This window comes from Octodon degus, unplaced genomic scaffold, assembly GCF_000260255.1.
Source record: "Octodon degus isolate 3935 unplaced genomic scaffold, OctDeg1.0 scaffold00004, whole genome shotgun sequence".
Taxonomy (NCBI): Eukaryota; Metazoa; Chordata; class Mammalia; order Rodentia; family Octodontidae; genus Octodon; species Octodon degus.
In genome coordinates, this window is record NW_004524580.1 from 18904044 (window position 1) to 18911247 (window position 7204).

The following is a 7204-nucleotide window of genomic DNA, read 5'->3' on the forward strand; positions in this document are numbered from 1 at the left end:
CAAAGATAAATTGGTTTATGAGTTGTTTGATCAATAACTTCAGTGCTGACGCAAATTAGATGGTTTATTTCCATCTCCTGGACCTGTATCCTTTATTTCCTCAGATGGTAATAAGACCGTGGCCCTGTTTTTTATGTGACCATGTTCAGAAAAAGAGATTGGCATTGTTTTTAGAATAAAGAAAATTTTTCCAAACAGTTGCTCCACCTCAGAAAATTTTTCATCAAATCTTGAGGGCGGAAATTGAAAATTTTCTTTGGTGACTTAGGGCCTGGCAAGGGGAATGAGATTGCTTTTAAACTGAAACAACTTGGTTCTAGTCATCCTCTAAGGCTCATGGCTGCGGCACACACACCATGGAAGGTCATTAAACTTCAAGTAATTCTGATTAATTGTGCAATAACTAGTTAAACTATAAATTCATTAAGTTAAGAAAATTATCTCCATGTGACTTTCTGCTACCTTGAGTGAGTAGATGAACTATGAACAAGGATTTGAAAGTACAAAATGAGGTTACATAAGTTGAAAAATAATATTGGTGGGGACATTGAAGTTTCATGATTACAAGTTTAGATTTTGTTAAAGAAACATAATTCAATCTGATTTGAATTTAATACAGAGCTACAATGTGGAAATCCATGAATTGATCACAGGAGTACAGGGTCCACGCCGTTTCTGTTCTCCAGCCTCCTTACTTTATTTCCCCCTTTAGACCTTACCTTCTACTTTAATTGTTGATTTTCATATCTTGTTATGAAAGAAGTGGACAATGGTCTCCTTGATTCTGTTTTCCCCTCTCCAGTGTGCTGAACTGAAAGGAAATTGGAAGTATAACACTGAAGAACAGTTTACAAGGGCTGCGGAGATAGCTCAGTAGAATAAGTGCTTGCCTGGCAAGTGCAGGGTCCTGAGTTCAATGTCTGGTACCGCAAAAAAAAAAAAAAAAAAAGTTTAAGGTTGTCCTGGAAAGTGTGTCTTTGCTGACTAGTGATAGGTTTTAGACTATTTTCAATGTCAAAAATAATCACATCATATTTCTTTAAAACTGAATATTAAATTAGGATTTTTTCAGTGCCATTCAGTAGTCCTATCGGGCATAGAAAAACTAGGAGAAAAAAATCACAGATCTTAAAAATAGGATGCCATTCAAATGAATTTTGCTCTATCTGATTTAAATTTGATAATTCATCATAACTGTTTAAAAGCAAAAAAAGAATATTGTGTGTTTTCTTTCTATTGCCTTTATTCTATCTAGAAGAGCTTTCAAGCCAATTTTGGAATTTCTCAATGACTCATATTTTACATTTGAAATAAATGGAAAGAAGCCCAGTTGGGTTTAATAAATCTAAATTTTACCATAAGAATGAGGTATTTTAAATTCATAATATTTTTTAAACTTCAGACAAAACCCAAGTATAAATATCAGTTATATTTGATAATCATTGATTACAGTACTTGCCATACTGTACAGTGACATAGGGAAGCGTGTTTTATGCATAATTAACGTTTCTAATAATTTGAAATTAAGAAATTCCAGGTGTAATAGCTTAAAAATAGTATGATGTCTACAGGCTCACTGCTCTGCCACAATTTCTATATGTGCACATGCACATACAGATGTGTTCAGACATGTCTGGATGGCCACCCAAAGCCTCATGTGCCACCAGTGTGTTTTCTGGAAGGCAGTCAGACCACAGGGCATGCTGTGCATCAGCATTTTAGTCCCCTGATTAATTAATAGCCAAGCAAGCAATTGTGATGTACAGAGGAAGTTCACTGAAAGCACTGCCTAAAGTGTATTTCTCCTTTTTTTCCTCCCTTCCTCTCTCTGCTTCCTACCACCACGCGGGAGCTGTTTCTCTTCTGCCATGTCTTCTGCCATGCCTCCCTGCTTGGGAACTTGTTGTAATTTATTATTTATTTATTTATTTATTTATTTATTTATTTATTTATTTTTGTGGAACTGGAGATTGAACTCAGGCCCTTGCGTTTGCCAGGGAAGCTCTTATTCTACTGAGCCATCTCCCTGGCCCCGAACCTGCTAATTATACAGACTAAAACCTCTACCAATTGTGAAACCAAATAAATCTCTCCTCCTGTGCTTGTGCATGTTAGGTATTTTTGTCCCAGCAATGAGAAAATAACCCGGACACATACTCATGTATATGAAAAACAGGCTGTTAAAAGTCATTATAAATCATTTAGTCTTATTCATATTTCAGTTCTTCCTTTAATTTTTTGTTCTTAATTAGGGCTGATTGCAAGAGAAAATGACTAAGATATTTTAGGAGCATGCCAGAAAGTGTCTGAGCATATGGGTCAGCTGCTCATCAGCAGGACTTTCAGTTCACTGTGGTCATAAAACATTTAAATAAAGGAAACAAGTGTGCTTTGCTTGGAGTGTTCATCTCTTCCTTCTAATTTACCCGTTAATGTTTATTATCTTTAAAATTCTGATCATGAGTCTGTACTTGAAGACATTATTACTTGATGCTAGAGTTTGAATCTCTAATACCTTCCTAAGATCTATATACTGATAGGTTGCTAGATGGTTTGTAGTGGTATTGAGAGGTAATGGAAGAAATTTCTTTAAGTGGAAGAAATTTAGGTGGCTGAGAACAACATTTCCTCCTTTTAAGTTGTGTCAAGAATTTTGTCACAGAGGCTGGCTAAATAGCTGAGTGGATTAAAGCACCTGCAAGCAGGAGCAGGAGCTGGGGGTTCAATCCCCGGGCATGCAGTGCTGGTCTTGCCTTTGGGGTGCACTGAGATGGCAATTGAGACTGGGTGTAGTGGCACAGGTCTGTAATCGCTACTCTTGGGAGGCTGTAAATAGGTGGATCACTATGAGTCTGATCTAATAGTGAGACCGTGAACACCCTGTAAACCCTTCTCTACAATACAAAAAGAAACAAAGAGAAATTTGTCACAGAGATGGAGAGTTAATACTTCACATGCTGAATTTCCCCTGAAATAGATTACATAAAGTTACTTTTGTTAGCAAATGTTACTTTGCTTATTTATTTATTTGCACATAAAACTTTTACTTTTAACCTATAAGCATGCTGTTGATAGCCAGTCTGTCTCCTGGGCTAACTATTGACCACACATTGTCTTGCATATAGCACAATATGCAATGAGTGACCCTTCCACTTTTTTTTTTTTTTTTTTAGATCTGGGGATTGAACTCAGGCCCTTGCGCTTGCCAGGCAAGTGCTTATACTACTGAGCTATCTCCCCAGCTCCCCCTTCCACTTTTTTGATGAAGCAATTAAAGATTAAATGATAAAAGAATGTAGGAGTTTTTGTTTTTTGAACACTAGTGTTTTTGTGAAATGCATCTCAGAAAATAATCTGAAGTAGTTAATGCAGTCTTTGTCCTTTAGCTTTCTAAAACAACTTGTTTTCATATTTTAAAATTTAATGTTCCAGCATTTATTGGAGAGCTGTAATATTAGTAACACTTACCCCTTGGCTCATGCGTATTGTTGATTTCATCTGAGAAGTGGCTTCAATTCATATGTCTTCATCTCCTTACTTGGGCTTGCTTCATTTCTAGTCTAACATATGTAGGCAACCAGGGCTCTGTATCTCAATCATTCCCGATCTTTTTGTTTTTGCTTAATAGTGCTGAAGTTGTTTTGCTAACATATGTAAGCGGTCAACAATTTCTTCTTAGAATTCAGCATGATGTCTATGTTTGAGATGATTTAAGAAAAAAGTCATACTTTACAAATCTTCACCAGACAAACTTTGTATCTTGCAATTTACCCTTTTCTAACCATTAATCTATTGCAATATGCTCTTTATTCTCTTTGACTTTCCTACCGCCTTGACATTGTTCAGATTATAGATCTTTTTACATGCTCTATATAGATCTTTTCTTATGCTCTATATTTAGGTTTTACTAATGTTACAGATCTTCAATAAACAACATACAATAGTAAATGAGTACCCTATGCACACCAGGTAATGTTTACATTATATTAATATTTGATATAGTTAAGTATTTGTTAAGAACCCACCTAGGGTAGATATTTTCTAAGAAAATATAGCATTAAATATTAATATTAAGGATACTTAGAAATTCCATGATCTGATGTACTGCTTCTAGATCATATATATTTATGGTCAGCTCTTTAAGATTGCTGTTTGGAGGGATAATATGATGGTTTTTTTTTTCATAGGATTAATACATTCATATAATGATGAATAAACTAATAATAAAAGTATTGGGGGAAATTTTGAAAGAAGTTGTCACAGGGACTATTAATTGAGTATCAATGTACAGAGACAGCCAGTTTTTTAAAAAAATACGTGGTTATTGAAAGTATTTGACTCATTAAACTGTGTGTCTAAGTAACTTTGATAAAATACAAACATTTTAAAAAAGAAAATTGAGATAATAGCAAATCAGAACAAGATAGTACAAACACTAAAACAAATTAGCACTTTCTTGGGGCCGGGGAGATGGCTCAATAGGATAAGCACTTGACTGGCAAACACAAGCATATGAGTTCAATCCCCGGTTCTGAAAAAAAAAAAAAAAAATTAGCACTTTCTTGATTGTCCTCCAAATATTGACAATGACATTGCTTCTTCTCACAGAAATAAGAAAGCAGCTCATCTTGTTTATCAAGAGAAAGGAAGTCCCAGGGGGCTGTTTCATTCAGGTTGTATTTCATCACAATGGTACAAATCTGTAATGGATATTTTTCAAGGATGTTAATAAATATACTTTATTCAAGTTGGATAAATTTTCTAAAAATTAGTTGAAGTGATTAGGGAGTAATTTAAATTCTAATTAAAATCTTCATTGTTACTTTTTAAAAAGCCACAGTATCTGGAAATTATAAGCATTGTAAATAGCAAGAAGCATAGGGAAAGTAAAAGAAAAATTGAAGTAAAGCAGTTGGACTAATTCAACAATATTCTGTAATATTTTTTCCTACAGAGTTTTTATTCCATTTAAAACTAGAGAAGTTTTTTTAGTGTAATATATTTTCAGATAAAATTAACTTACCCAATTATCCAAGGTTTTTCTGTAGAGAAAAATTGACACAGTGATGAATTAATTTTTCTTACAAAAGTAATAAAATATCAAAATTATTAAAAATAGTTGTGTCCAAAACATAGTGGAAAATGAACAGTACTAATGTGACATTAACACAGGATCATCCGCTAAAGATCAGCATATTTTCATTAAATTCCTATGAGATAATCATCCAATTTGATCTTCACGTAATAGGTATAAGTGAGTTCCTGTTTTTCTTTTTTTAGCGCAACATTTTGCCCCATGTCTCATTATATAAAATCACTAGAAAAATATAATTAAAAGACAATTTCTCATTGTTTTCCGTGAATTATTCAAGAAGCGTAGGTCTTCCTCTCCTCACTCTCCTTGCTTCTCTCTCTGTCTCCCTCCCTCTTACCCTTTCCCTGTCTCTTAATTTCCAGAGAAATTGCTACAATATAGATAAAGGGTGTCTCTTCTTTGTTTATCTTGCACAGAGGAGGAAATGGAATCTTGAGGATGATAAGGACCTTTCCAAAGTTGTATGAATAGTGAAGGTCATGATTAAGAAACAAAACTAAGCTTTTTTAAATCCTGATGTTTTAAAAATCTGTATCACAAATGGATGAATGACAAGCTTCATCGATGTCATTTTATTTTATTGAAAACATGATGCAGAAACAGTCTGTTTACAAACAGTTCAGTGTAAGCAGACAATAAATACCATACCAGAAGACCACCAACAATAATTTTAAATCCTCAGTTTAAATTTAAATTAAATTTGCCTATGCAATCAGATTTGTCTAATTTGCATATGTCTCATCACCTTGTATTGTTTGTAGTAAATATATTGAGAAGACTAAATCAGATCATGGAGTCATCTCAAATTTATTATATTAATACTTCAGCATGGTTTCACATATGTATTTAAAATAATTTTTAATAAGATAGTACTAAGGCAAAGAAACATGACACAAAACAGAGAGCTTTTATATTGGCTATTTTTAAAAAATAGTCTTCCTATGTACAAGCAATTCATGCAAAACTAAGCAGAAAATATAGACTCCCATGTACTGTGTGATCTCACGTACCCAGTCTCTTTATGGCCAACCATCATGTCAACTTCCTTTTTTAGTTGCTCGCTCATATTGTTCTATGCTTCAAGAGTCACCTAGCATCTCTACAGCTCTACACAGTCTCTCCAGGAGCATATCTGTGCCCCACACTTCTCACCTCACCCTCATCACTGCAAGCCTACTTACTGGAATGTGGATGCAGATACTTGTCTATGCAATGCCGTTTCTGAAGTTCACGTTTGGCTACACTAAAAGCCAAGCATTTCTCTGACTACATCGTGACAACAAATACAAAGTGTTCTGCTCTTTGCTTTACACTTGAAACTAAAACATACACTCTGATCCAAGCAGTGTCCTCACAATTGCCTTTTGCCAGGGTCTGAGTAAGGGCATGAAGAGGCAGAAAGTGAACATGACAATATTGTGTCAAGTTAATTCTGCAATACACAGTCACATTATTTCTCTGAGCTTTTCCTCATACTGATTAGATTATCAGGAAGAGAACTCTATGTAATTCTCTTTATAAAGGTTTTCACCTTTTTGGCATGGCAATTTGTGAAGATAAAAGCAAATGTGCAACTTTACTGAGCTCACACATGTGCTAGTTGTGCTCTGCACTCTAGTATAGGTGTTACAGTTCTAATTTCTAGGCCCTTTTACTGTTGACCTAACACCTTCATTATCTTCTAGATAATATTTTAAATACAGGTAAACCCATGGATTAATTTACATATAACATTTAACATTTGTATAATGTTTCATCATTCATATTTTTGTGACACTCTAAGTATGTCTGCTTAATGTACTTCTTATATTATGTTTAAATTATATGTATTTGAAATGTGTTTTCTCAATACTTCCAGGTTCTTTAGAAAGACTCATTTCAGTACTTAGTAATATGACTTCCACAAAGCAGATGTTAAATAATTTTTAATCTTTTATTTCTTTATTCTTTTGGTACAGGGTTTCTCTATGCAGCTCAGACTCATAGTGATCCTCTTGGTTTAGCCTCCCCAGCACTGGGATTACAGGCGTGGGCCACCATGCCTGGTTTGGTATCTGGCACTGCGTGCCTGTGGTTCTGGGGCCAGCATGGCATGTGGTGCCTGTGGTT

At 34.6% G+C, this 7204-nt stretch overlaps 1 long non-coding RNA gene across 1 annotated transcript; it reads right to left on the bottom strand.

The window, feature by feature from the left end:
• Positions 1-3474: 3474 nt before the first annotated feature.
• LOC111817206 lies at positions 3475-6379 on the bottom strand. The gene is made up of 3 exons (XR_002821457.1): positions 6277-6379; positions 5024-5042; positions 3475-3694 (listed from the first exon to the last, which is right to left on the bottom strand). It is a non-coding gene; the product is annotated as an uncharacterized LOC111817206 (long non-coding RNA).
• Positions 6380-7204: the final 825 nt, after the last annotated feature.